Genomic DNA, 21426 nt, shown 5'->3' with positions numbered 1-21426 from the left:
TAAAGAAATTCCTCCTCGACTCCTCAATATCAATGCGAAAAGCATTTTTGACCCGAATATCATCGGTCCCGGCATAGCGAATCTTGACGCCCATTATCACCACTCGTTTCCTCTGGACCCCCCCAATAGCAGCAGGCAGCTTAAGCCACCTAAGTGGCGATGCTGCAAGGCCGAGGGGGAGACACTATAGGATCCTTCTGACCAGATACAAGATCTAAGCCAAAAGGCCGAGAAGCGATAACCAGAATTGGTTTCAAACTACGGAGCCACCCAAGGATCCTGAAAAGTCCATTTGTGGAGATGAGCTCCTGGACTCCCGTTAAGAAGACATGTTGTCAACCTCTAGATCCCTTACATGCCTGCACTTTTCGGCTTGCTGCTGCTGCAATCCACGCGTTTTAGATCTGCATAACTCCACCTCTTTAAACACAGCACCTTCACCCCCTGCTGTTCCCACCCGCCTCAACACCGTTGGAAGGGAGGAGAACCAATTAAGGCGGGGGGTGGGGTGGAACGAGCAGCTGTCTACCCTTAGCAGGAGGGCTCCTGATTACATACCTCTCCTGCTGCTGCTGCTGCTGGCTGTCCAGCAGCAGACTGAAGGTGGCTGCTGCTGTGCACAGGTATATAAAGGCTCAGAGCCTATTATGACACGCGCAGCCAGCGTTCCATTGCCACATTCCATCTACTGCAGGCAGGATACCTGGCTGGCTGAATGTCGCTGAGAAGCTCACAGAGACCGCCATAAGCAACAGTTTAACAGAATGCCACAGACTAATCAACCAAACTTTTTGGGTTGGGTTCTCTTTTATAGTCTGCAGGCATTAAATGAAAGAAGTCAGTGTTCCAGCAGAAGGAGACAACGTTTCAGAAAAGGCATTGTAGCAAACCAAAAAAGAAATTTTAAGCGCAGCAGAGTAACCAGCGCACATACCTGTTAGCTCAGGTGAGTTTAAAAGGCTGCTGTTGATAACAAGGGCATTTGCTAAATAGATGGTGTGTGTGCAACAATATACTGAAAGGTCAATTATATTGTGCAGCTTATCTCACCACCTGTAGTTATTTAGGTGAAAGCTCCAAAATGCTTGCCTAATATGTCTGTTTATCCAAAAGGAAGTAAAAAGGGAGAGCTAGAAAGATAGCATTGCATCACATTACATGGCAATGCAATGCACAGTTGCTGAAGTTGAACCAAAATGAGCTTGTAATCTGGCTTCTGCAACTTTGAACATGAAAAATCCAATGAGGAGAAGAAAAGCAAAGCCAAAGAGTCCATCCCAAAATCCGACAAACAAGCAAAATGAACCAAAAACATTGAATTCAATTCTTTCTGATTTTAGAAACTGCATTAAAGAAGGGGTGCACCGGTCCTGGAGATACTGCAATACCAGGTCAATGCGTGGAGTGGACAGAGCAAGCTCTTTTTCCATCTCCCTGTTCTAAAAATCCATTTAATATATGGTCCCCAGATAGGGGACGTATCAGATATTAAACTGATAAGAACAGATACTACACTTGATCTTAGCCAAAAGGCCGAGAAGCGATAACCAGAATTGGTTTCAAACTACGGAGCCACCCAAGGATCCTGAAAAGTCCATTTGTGGAGATGAGCTCCTGGACTCCCGTTAAGAAGACATGTTGTCAACCTCTAGATCCCTTACATGCCTGCACTTTTCGGCTTGCTGCTGCTGCAATCCACGCGTTTTAGATCTGCATAACTCCACCTCTTTAAACACAGCACCTTCACCCCCTGCTGTTCCCACCCGCCTCAACACCGTTGGAAGGGAGGAGAACCAATTAAGGCGGGGGGTGGGGTGGAACGAGCAGCTGTCTACCCTTAGCAGGAGGGCTCCTGATTACATACCTCTCCTGCTGCTGCTGCTGCTGGCTGTCCAGCAGCAGACTGAAGGTGGCTGCTGCTGTGCACAGGTATATAAAGGCTCAGAGCCTATTATGACACGCGCAGCCAGCGTTCCATTGCCACATTCCATCTACTGCAGGCAGGATACCTGGCTGGCTGAATGTCGCTGAGAAGCTCACAGAGACCGCCATAAGCAACAGTTTAACAGAATGCCACAGACTAATCAACCAAACATTTTGGGTTGGGTTCTCTTTTATAGTCTGCAGGCATTAAATGAAAGAAGTCAGTGTTCCAGCAGAAGGAGACAACGTTTCAGAAAAGGCATTGTAGCAAACCAAAAAAGAAATTTTAAGCGCAGCAGAGTAACCAGCGCACATACCTGTTAGCTCAGGTGAGTTTAAAAGGCTGCTGTTGATAACAAGGGCATTTGCTAAATAGATGGTGTGTGTGCAACAATATACTGAAAGGTCAATTATATTGTGCAGCTTATCTCACCACCTGTAGTTATTTAGGTGAAAGCTCCAAAATGCTTGCCTAATATGTCTGTTTATCCAAAAGGAAGTAAAAAGGGAGAGCTAGAAAGATAGCATTGCATCACATTACATGGCAATGCAATGCACAGTTGCTGAAGTTGAACCAAAATGAGCTTGTAATCTGGCTTCTGCAACTTTGAACATGAAAAATCCAATGAGGAGAAGAAAAGCAAAGCCAAAGAGTCCATCCCAAAATCCGACAAACAAGCAAAATGAACAAAAAACATTGAATTCAATTCTTTCTGATTTTAGAAACTGCATTAAAGAAGGGGTGCACCGGTCCTGGAGATACTGCAATACCAGGTCAATGCGTGGAGTGGACAGAGCAAGCTCTTTTTCCATCTCCCTGTTCTAAAAATCCATTTAATATATGGTCCCCAGATAGGGGACGTATCAGATATTAAACTGATAAGAACAGATACTACACTTGATCTTAGCCAAAAGGCCGAGAAGCGATAACCAGAATTGGTTTCAAACTACGGAGCCACCCAAGGATCCTGAAAAGTCCATTTGTGGAGATGAGCTCCTGGACTCCCGTTAAGAAGACATGTTGTCAACCTCTAGATCCCTTACATGCCTGCACTTTTCGGCTTGCTGCTGCTGCAATCCACGCGTTTTAGATCTGCATAACTCCACCTCTTTAAACACAGCACCTTCACCCCCTGCTGTTCCCACCCGCCTCAACACCGTTGGAAGGGAGGAGAACCAATTAAGGCGGGGGGTGGGGTGGAACGAGCAGCTGTCTACCCTTAGCAGGAGGGCTCCTGATTACATACCTCTCCTGCTGCTGCTGCTGCTGGCTGTCCAGCAGCAGACTGAAGGTGGCTGCTGCTGTGCACAGGTATATAAAGGCTCAGAGCCTATTATGACACGCGCAGCCAGCGTTCCATTGCCACATTCCATCTACTGCAGGCAGGATACCTGGCTGGCTGAATGTCGCTGAGAAGCTCACAGAGACCGCCATAAGCAACAGTTTAACAGAATGCCACAGACTAATCAACCAAACATTTTGGGTTGGGTTCTCTTTTATAGTCTGCAGGCATTAAATGAAAGAAGTCAGTGTTCCAGCAGAAGGAGACAACGTTTCAGAAAAGGCATTGTAGCAAACCAAAAAAGAAATTTTAAGCGCAGCAGAGTAACCAGCGCACATACCTGTTAGCTCAGGTGAGTTTAAAAGGCTGCTGTTGATAACAAGGGCATTTGCTAAATAGATGGTGTGTGTGCAACAATATACTGAAAGGTCAATTATATTGTGCAGCTTATCTCACCACCTGTAGTTATTTAGGTGAAAGCTCCAAAATGCTTGCCTAATATGTCTGTTTATCCAAAAGGAAGTAAAAAGGGAGAGCTAGAAAGATAGCATTGCATCACATTACATGGCAATGCAATGCACAGTTGCTGAAGTTGAACCAAAATGAGCTTGTAATCTGGCTTCTGCAACTTTGAACATGAAAAATCCAATGAGGAGAAGAAAAGCAAAGCCAAAGAGTCCATCCCAAAATCCGACAAACAAGCAAAATGAACAAAAAACATTGAATTCAATTCTTTCTGATTTTAGAAACTGCATTAAAGAAGGGGTGCACCGGTCCTGGAGATACTGCAATACCAGGTCAATGCGTGGAGTGGACAGAGCAAGCTCTTTTTCCATCTCCCTGTTCTAAAAATCCATTTAATATATGGTCCCCAGATAGGGGACGTATCAGATATTAAACTGATAAGAACAGATACTACACTTGATCTTAGCCAAAAGGCCGAGAAGCGATAACCAGAATTGGTTTCAAACTACGGAGCCACCCAAGGATCCTGAAAAGTCCATTTGTGGAGATGAGCTCCTGGACTCCCGTTAAGAAGACATGTTGTCAACCTCTAGATCCCTTACATGCCTGCACTTTTCGGCTTGCTGCTGCTGCAATCCACGCGTTTTAGATCTGCATAACTCCACCTCTTTAAACACAGCACCTTCACCCCCTGCTGTTCCCACCCGCCTCAACACCGTTGGAAGGGAGGAGAACCAATTAAGGCGGGGGGTGGGGTGGAACGAGCAGCTGTCTACCCTTAGCAGGAGGGCTCCTGATTACATACCTCTCCTGCTGCTGCTGCTGCTGGCTGTCCAGCAGCAGACTGAAGGTGGCTGCTGCTGTGCACAGGTATATAAAGGCTCAGAGCCTATTATGACACGCGCAGCCAGCGTTCCATTGCCACATTCCATCTACTGCAGGCAGGATACCTGGCTGGCTGAATGTCGCTGAGAAGCTCACAGAGACCGCCATAAGCAACAGTTTAACAGAATGCCACAGACTAATCAACCAAACTTTTTGGGTTGGGTTCTCTTTTATAGTCTGCAGGCATTAAATGAAAGAAGTCAGTGTTCCAGCAGAAGGAGACAACGTTTCAGAAAAGGCATTGTAGCAAACCAAAAAAGAAATTTTAAGCGCAGCAGAGTAACCAGCGCACATACCTGTTAGCTCAGGTGAGTTTAAAAGGCTGCTGTTGATAACAAGGGCATTTGCTAAATAGATGGTGTGTGTGCAACAATATACTGAAAGGTCAATTATATTGTGCAGCTTATCTCACCACCTGTAGTTATTTAGGTGAAAGCTCCAAAATGCTTGCCTAATATGTCTGTTTATCCAAAAGGAAGTAAAAAGGGAGAGCTAGAAAGATAGCATTGCATCACATTACATGGCAATGCAATGCACAGTTGCTGAAGTTGAACCAAAATGAGCTTGTAATCTGGCTTCTGCAACTTTGAACATGAAAAATCCAATGAGGAGAAGAAAAGCAAAGCCAAAGAGTCCATCCCAAAATCCGACAAACAAGCAAAATGAACCAAAAACATTGAATTCAATTCTTTCTGATTTTAGAAACTGCATTAAAGAAGGGGTGCACCGGTCCTGGAGATACTGCAATACCAGGTCAATGCGTGGAGTGGACAGAGCAAGCTCTTTTTCCATCTCCCTGTTCTAAAAATCCATTTAATATATGGTCCCCAGATAGGGGACGTATCAGATATTAAACTGATAAGAACAGATTTTTTTGATTGAATATATCTTTTATTAGCACAAAAAATAAGTTAACAGACAGTGTACAGTGCCGCAGCCCAGTACACACAGAATTCTACATCATATTTACATAGCATGAGGATACGACGCACTAACTAGACACATCACACCCCTATGCTACACAAAACACTCAATCTGAAAGAAAAAGCATATCAATCAATACAGTACGACGAACCGTGATAAGGGATAGGGATCGGGAAAAAGGGGATGGGGAGGGGAAAATCACAGGCCCGAAGCTTTATTGAAAGACAAGACACATAAGGGGAGAGGGGGAGGAGGGGTTTAGTCCTCATCCTCGTCCTCCGGACCGTCCATGATGGAATAGTCTCTGAGCAGGCTGTGGATCAGCCTGCGGCAGTCCTGGATGGACATCCTCTCCCTCCTCAAGATGAGCCGGTTCCTGGCGACCCAAAGGGCATCCTTGAAGCAGTTCATAAGGCGCCAAGCCTCCTGGATGGCTCCGACGGTATGAACCCCAGGGAAGAGTCCATAAAGCACAGAATGGTGCGATAGGCTCGCCCTGGGGACAGAGTTCCTCAGGTCGTCCTCAAGTGCAGTCAATAGGCGCTGTGCAAATCCGCAGTCCCAAAAAGTGTGCAAAGATGTTTCCTCCACGAAGGGGCACCTTGGGCAGTACCGGGTCTTGCACAGGTTCCGGGCATGCATGAATGACCGGACGGGCAGTCCGCCCTGAATCGCCATCCACGACAAGTCCTTGTGCCCGTTGGTCAGCCTGTCAGACGACACATTTGTCCACACAGTCTCCAGCGTGTCCTGGTGAAGTCCTGTGATGTTCTCCACGTCATCCTTGGCTCTGATTAGCTTGTGGATAGTTTTGGGCTTCCACAAGTCGGGCTTGAGTCCCTCCAGTTGATGCTCCCCCACAAATCGAACGACGTCTCCGTAGAACCATGGCGTCGTCCAGTTGTAGGGGAAGGAGCTGTCCCACTTGTCCCAGCCGAGTCGCCTCCAAAGAGGAAGCAGGAAGAAGCGAGACATGGACCTGAAAGAAGGGGTGCAACGGTCCTGGAGATACTGCAATACCAGGTCAATGCGTGGAGTGGACAGAGCAAGCTCTTTTTCCATCTCCCTGTTCTAAAAATCCATTTAATATATGGTCCCCAGATAGGGGACGTATCAGATATTAAACTGATAAGAACAGATACTACACTTGATCTTAGCCAAAAGGCCGAGAAGCGATAACCAGAATTGGTTTCAAACTACGGAGCCACCCAAGGATCCTGAAAAGTCCATTTGTGGAGATGAGCTCCTGGACTCCCGTTAAGAAGACATGTTGTCAACCTCTAGATCCCTTACATGCCTGCACTTTTCGGCTTGCTGCTGCTGCAATCCACGCGTTTTAGATCTGCATAACTCCACCTCTTTAAACACAGCACCTTCACCCCCTGCTGTTCCCACCCGCCTCAACACCGTTGGAAGGGAGGAGAACCAATTAAGGCGGGGGGTGGGGTGGAACGAGCAGCTGTCTACCCTTAGCAGGAGGGCTCCTGATTACATACCTCTCCTGCTGCTGCTGCTGCTGGCTGTCCAGCAGCAGACTGAAGGTGGCTGCTGCTGTGCACAGGTATATAAAGGCTCAGAGCCTATTATGACACGCGCAGCCAGCGTTCCATTGCCACATTCCATCTACTGCAGGCAGGATACCTGGCTGGCTGAATGTCGCTGAGAAGCTCACAGAGACCGCCATAAGCAACAGTTTAACAGAATGCCACAGACTAATCAACCAAACTTTTTGGGTTGGGTTCTCTTTTATAGTCTGCAGGCATTAAATGAAAGAAGTCAGTGTTCCAGCAGAAGGAGACAACGTTTCAGAAAAGGCATTGTAGCAAACCAAAAAAGAAATTTTAAGCGCAGCAGAGTAACCAGCGCACATACCTGTTAGCTCAGGTGAGTTTAAAAGGCTGCTGTTGATAACAAGGGCATTTGCTAAATAGATGGTGTGTGTGCAACAATATACTGAAAGGTCAATTATATTGTGCAGCTTATCTCACCACCTGTAGTTATTTAGGTGAAAGCTCCAAAATGCTTGCCTAATATGTCTGTTTATCCAAAAGGAAGTAAAAAGGGAGAGCTAGAAAGATAGCATTGCATCACATTACATGGCAATGCAATGCACAGTTGCTGAAGTTGAACCAAAATGAGCTTGTAATCTGGCTTCTGCAACTTTGAACATGAAAAATCCAATGAGGAGAAGAAAAGCAAAGCCAAAGAGTCCATCCCAAAATCCGACAAACAAGCAAAATGAACAAAAAACATTGAATTCAATTCTTTCTGATTTTAGAAACTGCATTAAAGAAGGGGTGCACCGGTCCTGGAGATACTGCAATACCAGGTCAATGCGTGGAGTGGACAGAGCAAGCTCTTTTTCCATCTCCCTGTTCTAAAAATCCATTTAATATATGGTCCCCAGATAGGGGACGTATCAGATATTAAACTGATAAGAACAGATACTACACTTGATCTTAGCCAAAAGGCCGAGAAGCGATAACCAGAATTGGTTTCAAACTACGGAGCCACCCAAGGATCCTGAAAAGTCCATTTGTGGAGATGAGCTCCTGGACTCCCGTTAAGAAGACATGTTGTCAACCTCTAGATCCCTTACATGCCTGCACTTTTCGGCTTGCTGCTGCTGCAATCCACGCGTTTTAGATCTGCATAACTCCACCTCTTTAAACACAGCACCTTCACCCCCTGCTGTTCCCACCCGCCTCAACACCGTTGGAAGGGAGGAGAACCAATTAAGGCGGGGGGTGGGGTGGAACGAGCAGCTGTCTACCCTTAGCAGGAGGGCTCCTGATTACATACCTCTCCTGCTGCTGCTGCTGCTGGCTGTCCAGCAGCAGACTGAAGGTGGCTGCTGCTGTGCACAGGTATATAAAGGCTCAGAGCCTATTATAACACGCGCAGCCAGCGTTCCATTGCCACATTCCATCTACTGCAGGCAGGATACCTGGCTGGCTGAATGTCGCTGAGAAGCTCACAGAGACCGCCATAAGCAACAGTTTAACAGAATGCCACAGACTAATCAACCAAACTTTTTGGGTTGGGTTCTCTTTTATAGTCTGCAGGCATTAAATGAAAGAAGTCAGTGTTCCAGCAGAAGGAGACAACGTTTCAGAAAAGGCATTGTAGCAAACCAAAAAAGAAATTTTAAGCGCAGCAGAGTAACCAGCGCACATACCTGTTAGCTCAGGTGAGTTTAAAAGGCTGCTGTTGATAACAAGGGCATTTGCTAAATAGATGGTGTGTGTGCAACAATATACTGAAAGGTCAATTATATTGTGCAGCTTATCTCACCACCTGTAGTTATTTAGGTGAAAGCTCCAAAATGCTTGCCTAATATGTCTGTTTATCCAAAAGGAAGTAAAAAGGGAGAGCTAGAAAGATAGCATTGCATCACATTACATGGCAATGCAATGCACAGTTGCTGAAGTTGAACCAAAATGAGCTTGTAATCTGGCTTCTGCAACTTTGAACATGAAAAATCCAATGAGGAGAAGAAAAGCAAAGCCAAAGAGTCCATCCCAAAATCCGACAAACAAGCAAAATGAACAAAAAACATTGAATTCAATTCTTTCTGATTTTAGAAACTGCATTAAAGAAGGGGTGCACCGGTCCTGGAGATACTGCAATACCAGGTCAATGCGTGGAGTGGACAGAGCAAGCTCTTTTTCCATCTCCCTGTTCTAAAAATCCATTTAATATATGGTCCCCAGATAGGGGACGTATCAGATATTAAACTGATAAGAACAGATTTTTTTTTTTTTTTATCGAAAGCCCGAATTCGTGTACAAAACCCGAGTGCGCTTAAAAAAGTGACAAGTGCCACAAAAAAAAAGTGCACTAGGATGCTGGTCTTCTTGAAACCCTCTCCAAAAGGAGAAGGGTCCCCCAAACCATTCCCCGTCCCTCCGAGCCAGAAGGCCACAGCGAGGCACAGGGACAAATAGCCACCTCCAGCCGGAGCCAGAGGCGACCCAATCTTACCCTCAATACCTGCCCGAGTTCTCACCCGAGCAAGGCACTGGGAGCCAAAGACTGTTCTCCCCTCCCGGAAGAGGGGAGCCAACAACGCTCTCCTCCCGAAAGAGGAGAGCCAGGGGGGTTCAGGGGGGAGCGGAACCTGATGGCCACACACTCCCCCCCTAGACCTGCCAAGAGAGGAACCCGTAAGGGAACCGCATCCCGACAAAATCCTAGTAAGGACGTGGACACACGTGAAAAAGTGGACACACAGTGATAAAAAAAAATTAAATAAATAGTGAAGGTTTCACAGTATAATACTGCCCGGACCTTCGACCGGGAATTGAAAAATTCCCCATCCTAAGGCCAGAAGGCCCGGAATAAGGGTGTGTGTGAAGAAAGAAATATTGAAGTGCTAGTGCAAATGTGCCATAAACTCAAGTGGGGTTCCCAATCCCAGTGAGTTAAGGCACCCCAGGGTCACCACTCCTGGGGCACTTCACACTTCGGGCTTTCGATCTTCCCCGGCCCAATGGCGTCGATCCTGGGGGGCCATGCTTTCCACCAGATGACTATATTAGCCACCTGGCGTACTAACAAGCGCCTAAACCCCAGTGTGCATAATGTATCAATCTACTAGGGCGGCAAACATCCAAAACCGCCTTTTCGAAAGATACTACACTTGATCTTAGCCAAAAGGCCGAGAAGCGATAACCAGAATTGGTTTCAAACTACGGAGCCACCCAAGGATCCTGAAAAGTCCATTTGTGGAGATGAGCTCCTGGACTCCCGTTAAGAAGACATGTTGTCAACCTCTAGATCCCTTACATGCCTGCACTTTTCGGCTTGCTGCTGCTGCAATCCACGCGTTTTAGATCTGCATAACTCCACCTCTTTAAACACAGCACCTTCACCCCCTGCTGTTCCCACCCGCCTCAACACCGTTGGAAGGGAGGAGAACCAATTAAGGCGGGGGGTGGGGTGGAACGAGCAGCTGTCTACCCTTAGCAGGAGGGCTCCTGATTACATACCTCTCCTGCTGCTGCTGCTGCTGGCTGTCCAGCAGCAGACTGAAGGTGGCTGCTGCTGTGCACAGGTATATAAAGGCTCAGAGCCTATTATGACACGCGCAGCCAGCGTTCCATTGCCACATTCCATCTACTGCAGGCAGGATACCTGGCTGGCTGAATGTCGCTGAGAAGCTCACAGAGACCGCCATAAGCAACAGTTTAACAGAATGCCACAGACTAATCAACCAAACTTTTTGGGTTGGGTTCTCTTTTATAGTCTGCAGGCATTAAATGAAAGAAGTCAGTGTTCCAGCAGAAGGAGACAACGTTTCAGAAAAGGCATTGTAGCAAACCAAAAAAGAAATTTTAAGCGCAGCAGAGTAACCAGCGCACATACCTGTTAGCTCAGGTGAGTTTAAAAGGCTGCTGTTGATAACAAGGGCATTTGCTAAATAGATGGTGTGTGTGCAACAATATACTGAAAGGTCAATTATATTGTGCAGCTTATCTCACCACCTGTAGTTATTTAGGTGAAAGCTCCAAAATGCTTGCCTAATATGTCTGTTTATCCAAAAGGAAGTAAAAAGGGAGAGCTAGAAAGATAGCATTGCATCACATTACATGGCAATGCAATGCACAGTTGCTGAAGTTGAACCAAAATGAGCTTGTAATCTGGCTTCTGCAACTTTGAACATGAAAAATCCAATGAGGAGAAGAAAAGCAAAGCCAAAGAGTCCATCCCAAAATCCGACAAACAAGCAAAATGAACAAAAAACATTGAATTCAATTCTTTCTGATTTTAGAAACTGCATTAAAGAAGGGGTGCACCGGTCCTGGAGATACTGCAATACCAGGTCAATGCGTGGAGTGGACAGAGCAAGCTCTTTTTCCATCTCCCTGTTCTAAAAATCCATTTAATATATGGTCCCCAGATAGGGGACGTATCAGATATTAAACTGATAAGAACAGATTTTTTTTTTTTATCGAAAGCCCGAATTCGTGTACAAAACCCGAGTGCGCTTAAAAAAGTGACAAGTGCCACAAAAAAAGTGCACTAGGATGCTGGTCTTCTTGAAACCCTCTCCAAAAGGAGAAGGGTCCCCCAAACCATTCCCCGTCCCTCCGAGCCAAAAGGCCACAGTGAGGAACAGGGACAAAAAGCCACCTCCAGCCGAAGCCAGAGGCGACCCAATCTTACCCCCAGCACCTGCCCGAGTTCTCACCCGAGCAAGGCACTGGGAGCCAAAGACTGTGCTCCCCTCCCGGAAGAGGGGAGCCAACAACGCTCTCCTCCCGAAAGAGGAGAGCCAGGGGGGTTCAGGGGGGAGCGGAACCTGATGGCCACACACTCCCCCCCTAGACCTGCCAAGAGAGGAACCCGTAAGGGAACCGCATCCCGACAAAATCCTAGTAGGACGTGACACACGTGAATAAGTGGACACACAGTGACAAAGAAATTAAATAAATAGTGAAGGTTTCACAGTATAATACTGCCCGGACCTTCGACCGGGAATTGAAAAATTCCCCATCCTAAGGCCAGAAGGCCCGGAATAAGGGTGTGTGCGAAGAAAGAAAATTTGAAGTGCTTGTGCAAATGTGCCATAAACTCAAGTGGGGTTCCCAATCCCAGTGAGTTAAGGCACCCCAGGGTCACCACTCCTGGGGCACTTCACACTTCGGGCTTTCGATCTTCCCCGGCCCAATGGCGTCGATCCTGGGGGGCCATGCTTTCCACCAGATGACTATATTAGCCACCTGGCGTACTAACAAGCGCCTAAACCCCAGTGTGCATAATGTATCAATCTACTAGGGCGGCCAACATCCAAAACCGCCTTTTCGAAAGATACTACACTTGATCTTAGCCAAAAGGCCGAGAAGCGATAACCAGAATTGGTTTCAAACTACGGAGCCACCCAAGGATCCTGAAAAGTCCATTTGTGGAGATGAGCTCCTGGACTCCCGTTAAGAAGACATGTTGTCAACCTCTAGATCCCTTACATGCCTGCACTTTTCGGCTTGCTGCTGCTGCAATCCACGCGTTTTAGATCTGCATAACTCCACCTCTTTAAACACAGCACCTTCACCCCCTGCTGTTCCCACCCGCCTCAACACCGTTGGAAGGGAGGAGAACCAATTAAGGCGGGGGGTGGGGTGGAACGAGCAGCTGTCTACCCTTAGCAGGAGGGCTCCTGATTACATACCTCTCCTGCTGCTGCTGCTGCTGGCTGTCCAGCAGCAGACTGAAGGTGGCTGCTGCTGTGCACAGGTATATAAAGGCTCAGAGCCTATTATGACACGCGCAGCCAGCGTTCCATTGCCACATTCCATCTACTGCAGGCAGGATACCTGGCTGGCTGAATGTCGCTGAGAAGCTCACAGAGACCGCCATAAGCAACAGTTTAACAGAATGCCACAGACTAATCAACCAAACTTTTTGGGTTGGGTTCTCTTTTATAGTCTGCAGGCATTAAATGAAAGAAGTCAGTGTTCCAGCAGAAGGAGACAACGTTTCAGAAAAGGCATTGTAGCAAACCAAAAAAGAAATTTTAAGCGCAGCAGAGTAACCAGCACACATACCTGTTAGCTCAGGTGAGTTTAAAAGGCTGCTGTTGATAACAAGGGCATTTGCTAAATAGATGGTGTGTGTGCAACAATATACTGAAAGGTCAATTATATTGTGCAGCTTATCTCACCACCTGTAGTTATTTAGGTGAAAGCTCCAAAATGCTTGCCTAATATGTCTGTTTATCCAAAAGGAAGTAAAAAGGGAGAGCTAGAAAGATAGCATTGCATCACATTACATGGCAATGCAATGCACAGTTGCTGAAGTTGAACCAAAATGAGCTTGTAATCTGGCTTCTGCAACTTTGAACATGAAAAATCCAATGAGGAGAAGAAAAGCAAAGCCAAAGAGTCCATCCCAAAATCCGACAAACAAGCAAAATGAACAAAAAACATTGAATTCAATTCTTTCTGATTTTAGAAACTGCATTAAAGAAGGGGTGCACCGGTCCTGGAGATACTGCAATACCAGGTCAATGCGTGGAGTGGACAGAGCAAGCTCTTATTCCATCTCCCTGTTCTAAAAATCCATTTAATATATGGTCCCCAGATAGGGGACGTATCAGATATTAAACTGATAAGAACAGATACTACACTTGATCTTAGCCAAAAGGCCGAGAAGCGATAACCAGAATTGGTTTCAAACTACGGAGCCACCCAAGGATCCTGAAAAGTCCATTTGTGGAGATGAGCTCCTGGACTCCCGTTAAGAAGACATGTTGTCAACCTCTAGATCCCTTACATGCCTGCACTTTTCGGCTTGCTGCTGCTGCAATCCACGCGTTTTAGATCTGCATAACTCCACCTCTTTAAACACAGCACCTTCACCCCCTGCTGTTCCCACCCGCCTCAACACCGTTGGAAGGGAGGAGAACCAATTAAGGCGGGGGGTGGGGTGGAACGAGCAGCTGTCTACCCTTAGCAGGAGGGCTCCTGATTACATACCTCTCCTGCTGCTGCTGCTGCTGGCTGTCCAGCAGCAGACTGAAGGTGGCTGCTGCTGTGCACAGGTATATAAAGGCTCAGAGCCTATTATGACACGCGCAGCCAGCGTTCCATTGCCACATTCCATCTACTGCAGGCAGGATACCTGGCTGGCTGAATGTCGCTGAGAAGCTCACAGAGACCGCCATAAGCAACAGTTTAACAGAATGCCACAGACTAATCAACCAAACTTTTTGGGTTGGGTTCTCTTTTATAGTCTGCAGGCATTAAATGAAAGAAGTCAGTGTTCCAGCAGAAGGAGACAACGTTTCAGAAAAGGCATTGTAGCAAACCAAAAAAGAAATTTTAAGCGCAGCAGAGTAACCAGCGCACATACCTGTTAGCTCAGGTGAGTTTAAAAGGCTGCTGTTGATAACAAGGGCATTTGCTAAATAGATGGTGTGTGTGCAACAATATACTGAAAGGTCAATTATATTGTGCAGCTTATCTCACCACCTGTAGTTATTTAGGTGAAAGCTCCAAAATGCTTGCCTAATATGTCTGTTTATCCAAAAGGAAGTAAAAAGGGAGAGCTAGAAAGATAGCATTGCATCATATTACATGGCAATGCAATGCACAGTTGCTGAAGTTGAACCAAAATGAGCTTGTAATCTGGCTTCTGCAACTTTGAACATGAAAAATCCAATGAGGAGAAGAAAAGCAAAGCCAAAGAGTCCATCCCAAAATCCGACAAACAAGCAAAATGAACAAAAAACATTGAATTCAATTCTTTCTGATTTTAGAAACTGCATTAAAGAAGGGGTGCACCGGTCCTGGAGATACTGCAATACCAGGTCAATGCGTGGAGTGGACAGAGCAAGCTCTTTTTCCATCTCCCTGTTCTAAAAATCCATTTAATATATGGTCCCCAGATAGGGGACGTATCAGATATTAAACTGATAAGAACAGATACTACACTTGATCTTAGCCAAAAGGCCGAGAAGCGATAACCAGAATTGGTTTCAAACTACGGAGCCACCCAAGGATCCTGAAAAGTCCATTTGTGGAGATGAGCTCCTGGACTCCCGTTAAGAAGACATGTTGTCAACCTCTAGATCCCTTACATGCCTGCACTTTTCGGCTTGCTGCTGCTGCAATCCACGCGTTTTAGATCTGCATAACTCCACCTCTTTAAACACAGCACCTTCACCCCCTGCTGTTCCCACCCGCCTCAACACCGTTGGAAGGGAGGAGAACCAATTAAGGCGGGGGGTGGGGTGGAACGAGCAGCTGTCTACCCTTAGCAGGAGGGTTCCTGATTACATACCTCTCCTGCTGCTGCTGCTGCTGGCTGTCCAGCAGCAGACTGAAGGTGGCTGCTGCTGTGCACAGGTATATAAAGGCTCAGAGCCTATTATGACACGCGCAGCCAGCGTTCCATTGCCACATTCCATCTACTGCAGGCAGGATACCTGGCTGGCTGAATGTCGCTGAGAAGCTCACAGAGACCGCCATAAGCAACAGTTTAACAGAATGCCACAGACTAATCAACCAAACTTTTTGGGTTGGGTTCTCTTTTATAGTCTGCAGGCATTAAATGAAAGAAGTCAGTGTTCCAGCAGAAGGAGACAACGTTTCAGAAAAGGCATTGTAGCAAACCAAAAAAGAAATTTTAAGCGCAGCAGAGTAACCAGCGCACATACCTGTTAGCTCAGGTGAGTTTAAAAGGCTGCTGTTGATAACAAGGGCATTTGCTAAATAGATGGTGTGTGTGCAACAATATACTGAAAGGTCAATTATATTGTGCAGCTTATCTCACCACCTGTAGTTATTTAGGTGAAAGCTCCAAAATGCTTGCCTAATATGTCTGTTTATCCAAAAGGAAGTAAAAAGGGAGAGCTAGAAAGATAGCATTGCATCACATTACATGGCAATGCAATGCACAGTTGCTGAAGTTGAACCAAAATGAGCTTGTAATCTGGCTTCTGCAACTTTGAACATGAAAAATCCAATGAGGAGAAGAAAAGCAAAGCCAAAGAGTCCATCCCAAAATCCGACAAACAAGCAAAATGAACAAAAAACATTGAATTCAATTCTTTCTGATTTTAGAAACTGCATTAAAGAAGGGGTGCACCGATCCTGGAGATACTGCAATACCAGGTCAATGCGTGGAGTGGACAGAGCAAGCTCTTTTTCCATCTCCCTGTTCTAAAAATCCATTTAATATATGGTCCCCAGATAGGGGACGTATCAGATATTAAACTGATAAGAACAGATACTACACTTGATCTTAGCCAAAAGGCCGAGAAGCGATAACCAGAATTGGTTTCAAACTACGGAGCCACCCAAGGATCCTGAAAAGTCCATTTGTGGAGATGAGCTCCTGGACTCCCGTTAAGAAGACATGTTGTCAACCTCTAGATCCCTTACATGCCTGCACTTTTCGGCTTGCTGCTGCTGCAATCCACGCGTTTTAGATCTGCATAACTCCACCTCTTTAAACACAGCACCTTCACCCCCTGCTGTTCCCACCCGCCTCAACACCGTTGGAAGGGAGGAGAACCAATTAAGGCGGGGGGTGGGGTGGAACGAGCAGCTGTCTACCCTTAGCAGGAGGGCTCCTGATTACATACCTCTCCTGCTGCTGCTGCTGCTGGCTGTCCAGCAGCAGACTGAAGGTGGCTGCTGCTGTGCACAGGTATATAAAGGCTCAGAGCCTATTATGACACGCGCAGCCAGCGTTCCATTGCCACATTCCATCTACTGCAGGCAGGATACCTGGCTGGCTGAATGTCGCTGAGAAGCTCACAGAGACCGCCATAAGCAACAGTTTAACAGAATGCCACAGACTAATCAACCAAACTTTTTGGGTTGGGTTCTCTTTTATAGTCTGCAGGCATTAAATGAAAGAAGTCAGTGTTCCAGCAGAAGGAGACAACGTTTCAGAAAAGGCATTGTAGCAAACCAAAAAAGAAATTTTAAGCGCAGCAGAGTAACCAGCGCACATACCTGTTAGCTCAGGTGAGTTTAAAAGGCTGCTGTTGATAACAAGGGCATTTGCTAAATAGATGGTGTGTGTGCAACAATATACTGAAAGGTCAATTATATTGTGCAGCTTATCTCACCACCTGTAGTTATTTAGGTGAAAGCTCCAAAATGCTTGCCTAATATGTCTGTTTATCCAAAAGGAAGTAAAAAGGGAGAGCTAGAAAGATAGCATTGCATCACATTACATGGCAATGCAATGCACAGTTGCTGAAGTTGAACCAAAATGAGCTTGAAATCTGGCTTCTGCAACTTTGAACATGAAAAATCCAATGAGGAGAAGAAAAGCAAAGCCAAAGAGTCCATCCCAAAATCCGACAAACAAGCAAAATGAACAAAAAACATTGAATTCAATTCTTTCTGATTTTAGAAACTGCATTAAAGAAGGGGTGCACCGGTCCTGGAGATACTGCAATACCAGGTCAATGCGTGGAGTGGACAGAGCAAGCTCTTTTTCCATCTCCCTGTTCTAAAAATCCATTTAATATATGGTCCCCAGATAGGGGACGTATCAGATATTAAACTGATAAGAACAGATACTACACTTGATCTTAGCCAAAAGGCCGAGAAGCGATAACCAGAATTGGTTTCAAACTACGGAGCCACCCAAGGATCCTGAAAAGTCCATTTGTGGAGATGAGCTCCTGGACTCCCGTTAAGAAGACATGTTGTCAACCTCTAGATCCCTTACATGCCTGCACTTTTCGGCTTGCTGCTGCTGCAATCCACGCGTTTTAGATCTGCATAACTCCACCTCTTTAAACACAGCACCTTCACCCCCTGCTGTTCCCACCCGCCTCAACACCGTTGGAAGGGAGGAGAACCAATTAAGGCGGGGGGTGGGGTGGAACGAGCAGCTGTCTACCCTTAGCAGGAGGGCTCCTGATTACATACCTCTCCTGCTGCTGCTGCTGCTGGCTGTCCAGCAGCAGACTGAAGGTGGCTGCTGCTGTGCACAGGTATATAAAGGCTCAGAGCCTATTATGACACGCGCAGCCAGCGTTCCATTGCCACATTCCATCTACTGCAGGCAGGATACCTGGCTGGCTGAATGTCGCTGAGAAGCTCACAGAGACCGCCATAAGCAACAGTTTAACAGAATGCCACAGACTAATCAACCAAACTTTTTGGGTTGGGTTCTCTTTTATAGTCTGCAGGCATTAAATGAAAGAAGTCAGTGTTCCAGCAGAAGGAGACAACGTTTCAGAAAAGGCATTGTAGCAAACCAAAAAAGAAATTTTAAGCGCAGCAGAGTAACCAGCGCACATACCTGTTAGCTCAGGTGAGTTTAAAAGGCTGCTGTTGATAACAAGGGCATTTGCTAAATAGATGGTGTGTGTGCAACAATATACTGAAAGGTCAATTATATTGTGCAGCTTATCTCACCACCTGTAGTTATTTAGGTGAAAGCTCCAAAATGCTTGCCTAATATGTCTGTTTATCCAAAAGGAAGTAAAAAGGGAGAGCTAGAAAGATAGCATTGCATCACATTACATGGCAATGCAATGCACAGTTGCTGAAGTTGAACCAAAATGAGCTTGTAATCTGGCTTCTGCAACTTTGAACATGAAAAATCCAATGAGGAGAAGAAAAGCAAAGCCAAAGAGTCCATCCCAAAATCCGACAAACAAGCAAAATGAACAAAAAACATTGAATTCAATTCTTTCTGATTTTAGAAACTGCATTAAAGAAGGGGTGCACCGGTCCTGGAGATACTGCAATACCAGGTCAATGCGTGGAGTGGACAGAGCAAGCTCTTTTTCCATCTCCCTGTTCTAAAAATCCATTTAATATATGGTCCCCAGATAGGGGACGTATCAGATATTAAACTGATAAGAACAGATTTTTTGATTGAATATATCTTTTATTAGCACAAAAAATAAGTTAACAGACAGTGTACAGTGCCGCAGCCCAGTACACACAGAATTCTACATCATATTTACATAGCATGAGGATACGACGCACTAACTAGACACATCACACCCCTATGCTACACAAAACACTCAATCTGAAAGAAAAAGCATGTCAATCAATACAGTACGACGAACCGTGATAAGGGATGGGGATTGGGAAAAAGGGGATGGGGAGGGGAAAATCACAGGCCCGAAGCTTTATTGAAAGACAAGACACATAAGGGGAGAGGGGGAGGAGGGGTTTAGTCCTCGTCCTCGTCCTCCGGACCGTCCATGATGGAATAGTCTCTGAGCAGGCTGTGGATCAGCCTGCGGCAGTCCTGGATGGACATCCTCTCCCTCCTCAAGATGAGCCGGTTCCTGGCGACCCAAACGGCATCCTTGAAGCAGTTCATAAGGCGCCAAGCCTCCTGGATGGCTCCGACGGTATGAACCCCAGGGAAGAGTCCGTAAAGCACAGAATGGTGCGATAGGCTCGCCCTGGGGACAGAGTTCCTCAGGTCGTCCTCAAGTGCAGTCAATAGGCGCTGTGCAAATCCGCAGTCCCAAAAAGTGTGCAAAGATGTTTCCTCCACGAAGGGGCACCTTGGGCAGTACCGGGTCTTGCACAGGTTCCGGGCATGCATGAATGACCGGACGGGCAGTCCGCCCTGAATCGCCATCCACGACAAGTCCTTGTGCCCGTTGGTCAGCCTGTCAGACGACACATTTGTCCACACAGTCTCCAGCGTGTCCTGGTGAAGTCCTGTGATGTTCTCCACGTCATCCTTGGCTCTGATTAGCTTGTGGATAGTTTTGGGCTTCCACAAGTCGGGCTTGAGTCCCTCCAGTTGATGCTCCCCCACAAATCGAACGACGTCTCCGTAGAACCATGGCGTCGTCCAGTTGTAGGGGAAGGAGCTGTCCCACTTGTCCCAGCCGAGTCGCCTCCAAAGAGGAAGCAGGAAGAAGCGAGACATGGACCTGCCCGCGGAGCCATTCTTGACTTGCAAAGTCCGGCGGACACAATCACACACAAAAGAGGATCGCAGGAGGGTGGGGATATCTGGAACGCCCTTCCCACCCTTGCGAGGCTCCTTGTACATGACGGCCCGCCTGACTCTGTCCATCTTGGATCCCCAGACAAAGTGAAACACTGTCCTGGTAATGGCCCTGCACACAGTGACGTGTGGGGGCCAGGCCTGTGCCGTGTACTGCAAGACGGGCAGGACCTCATTACGCAGGATGAGTGCCTTACCCTCACAAGTGAGGTGTCTGAGGCTCCAGAGTCCGATCCGTTGCTTCACCTTGGCCAAGCGTTCTTGCCAGGACTTGAGGGCCGCTCCTTCCTTCCCGAACCAGACTCCCAGCACCTTGAGGAAATCCGGTTGAATGTTGAAGGGGAAGGGGGCGGAGGAGGCCGGCTGCCAATCCCCGAAGAGCATGGCTTCCGACTTCCTGCAGTTGACTTTGGCCCCTGAAGCCCGGCCGAACCTCTCACACGTCTGGACGAGGGCGTCGACTGAACCACGATCAGCGCAGAAGACGGTGACGTCGTCCATGTAGAGCGAGCACTTGACCTCGTGTCGTCCCGGACCCGGTGCGGTGATCCCTCTGATCTCTCCATTCTGCCGGATAGCCTCTGCGAAGAGTTCTATAACACAAACAAAAAGAAGAGGTGATAGAGGGCAGCCTTGTCTGACCCCAGAGAGGACAGGGAAGGGGTCAGTCTTCCAGCCGTTCACCAACACCGAGCTGTGGATATCAAAATACATCAGACGGACATACGAACAAAACATGTTACCCAAACCTAACTGGTGCAGAGCTCGGCCCATGAACTCGTGGGAAACCCGGTCGAAGGCCTTCTCCTGATCCAAGGAGACCAGGGCCGCGTGTGCGCGGCGGACCTTGATGTACTCGACCGTGTCCCGCACGAGAGCGAGGCTGTCTGCGATGCGACGTCCAGGGATGCCGCAGGTCTGGTCCGGGTGGATGATCCGTCCGATGACCGTCTTAAGTCGTGTCGCCATCGTCTTGGCCAGGATCTTGTAGTCCACGTTGAGCAGAGTGATGGGACGCCAATTCCTCAGGTCGCACCTCTCTCCCTTCCGCTTGTACAGGATCGTGACCATTCCTTCCCTCAAAGATGGAGGCATTCTACCCTCCACCACCATCTCCTCGTACAGGTCCAACAGGTCCGGACAGATGAGGTCTCCCAGCGCTACATAGAGCTCCGCTGGAAGACCATCACTGCCCGGGGTCCTGCCGGTCCTAAAGGATTTAGCGGCAGAGAGCAATTCGCCCACCATCAGAGGTTTGTCCAAGGCTGCCGTGCCTGCAGGATCAAGATGGTTAGTGATACCTGACAGGAACTTATCAGCAGCGTCGGGGTCGGTAGTCTTGTGGGAGTAGAGTTCGCTGTAGAAGTCGCTGACGACCCTCATCACGTCCTCCTTCCCACGTCGCATGTTTACGCTCTCGTCTCGCAGCTCGTTCAGGGGCGTGTGACCGGCATGAAGTTTCCTGAAAAAGAATGAGTTACATTTCTCACCC

The 21426-nt window shown here is 47.2% G+C and overlaps 13 non-coding genes and 2 pseudogenes across 13 annotated transcripts; all 15 read right to left on the bottom strand.

Annotated features, from left to right (window-relative positions):
* Positions 1-1354: 1354 nt before the first annotated feature.
* On the bottom strand, positions 1355-1545 carry LOC141243718 (U2 spliceosomal RNA). The gene has a single exon (XR_012307770.1). It is a non-coding gene; the product is annotated as a U2 spliceosomal RNA (small nuclear RNA).
* A 1115-nt stretch (positions 1546-2660) lies between these two features.
* LOC141243706 (U2 spliceosomal RNA) lies at positions 2661-2851 on the bottom strand. The gene has a single exon (XR_012307759.1). It is a non-coding gene; the product is annotated as a U2 spliceosomal RNA (small nuclear RNA).
* Positions 2852-3966: 1115 nt separating this feature from the next.
* On the bottom strand, positions 3967-4157 carry LOC141243695 (U2 spliceosomal RNA). The gene has a single exon (XR_012307748.1). It is a non-coding gene; the product is annotated as a U2 spliceosomal RNA (small nuclear RNA).
* Positions 4158-5272: 1115 nt separating this feature from the next.
* On the bottom strand, positions 5273-5466 carry LOC141243730 (U2 spliceosomal RNA). The gene has a single exon (XR_012307781.1). It is a non-coding gene; the product is annotated as a U2 spliceosomal RNA (small nuclear RNA).
* Positions 5467-6466: 1000 nt separating this feature from the next.
* On the bottom strand, positions 6467-6657 carry LOC141243709 (U2 spliceosomal RNA). Its single transcript, XR_012307762.1, has one exon. It is a non-coding gene; the product is annotated as a U2 spliceosomal RNA (small nuclear RNA).
* Positions 6658-7772: 1115 nt separating this feature from the next.
* On the bottom strand, positions 7773-7963 carry LOC141243683 (U2 spliceosomal RNA). Its single transcript, XR_012307737.1, has one exon. It is a non-coding gene; the product is annotated as a U2 spliceosomal RNA (small nuclear RNA).
* A 1115-nt stretch (positions 7964-9078) lies between these two features.
* LOC141243760 (U2 spliceosomal RNA) lies at positions 9079-9265 on the bottom strand. Its single transcript, XR_012307805.1, has one exon. It is a non-coding gene; the product is annotated as a U2 spliceosomal RNA (small nuclear RNA).
* A 795-nt stretch (positions 9266-10060) lies between these two features.
* On the bottom strand, positions 10061-10152 carry LOC141243784 (U2 spliceosomal RNA; annotated as a pseudogene).
* Positions 10153-11267: 1115 nt separating this feature from the next.
* Positions 11268-11451, bottom strand: LOC141243739 (U2 spliceosomal RNA). The gene has a single exon (XR_012307788.1). It is a non-coding gene; the product is annotated as a U2 spliceosomal RNA (small nuclear RNA).
* Positions 11452-12240: 789 nt separating this feature from the next.
* On the bottom strand, positions 12241-12332 carry LOC141243786 (U2 spliceosomal RNA; annotated as a pseudogene).
* Positions 12333-13447: 1115 nt separating this feature from the next.
* LOC141243724 (U2 spliceosomal RNA) lies at positions 13448-13638 on the bottom strand. Its single transcript, XR_012307776.1, has one exon. It is a non-coding gene; the product is annotated as a U2 spliceosomal RNA (small nuclear RNA).
* Positions 13639-14753: 1115 nt separating this feature from the next.
* LOC141243671 (U2 spliceosomal RNA) lies at positions 14754-14944 on the bottom strand. The gene has a single exon (XR_012307726.1). It is a non-coding gene; the product is annotated as a U2 spliceosomal RNA (small nuclear RNA).
* Positions 14945-16059: 1115 nt separating this feature from the next.
* On the bottom strand, positions 16060-16250 carry LOC141243606 (U2 spliceosomal RNA). Its single transcript, XR_012307665.1, has one exon. It is a non-coding gene; the product is annotated as a U2 spliceosomal RNA (small nuclear RNA).
* Positions 16251-17365: 1115 nt separating this feature from the next.
* LOC141243659 (U2 spliceosomal RNA) lies at positions 17366-17556 on the bottom strand. The gene has a single exon (XR_012307715.1). It is a non-coding gene; the product is annotated as a U2 spliceosomal RNA (small nuclear RNA).
* Positions 17557-18671: 1115 nt separating this feature from the next.
* LOC141243728 (U2 spliceosomal RNA) lies at positions 18672-18864 on the bottom strand. The gene has a single exon (XR_012307779.1). It is a non-coding gene; the product is annotated as a U2 spliceosomal RNA (small nuclear RNA).
* Between the last annotated feature and the right edge of the window lie 2562 nt (positions 18865-21426).

The sequence above is a fragment of the Phyllobates terribilis genome, unplaced genomic scaffold (genome assembly GCF_046119375.1).
Source record: "Phyllobates terribilis strain yellow unplaced genomic scaffold, ASM4611937v1 Scaffold_1268__1_contigs__length_339053, whole genome shotgun sequence".
Classification (NCBI taxonomy): Eukaryota; Metazoa; Chordata; class Amphibia; order Anura; family Dendrobatidae; genus Phyllobates; species Phyllobates terribilis.
Note: the sequence above shows the minus strand (reverse complement) of the source record. Positions and strands in the feature narration are given on the sequence as shown.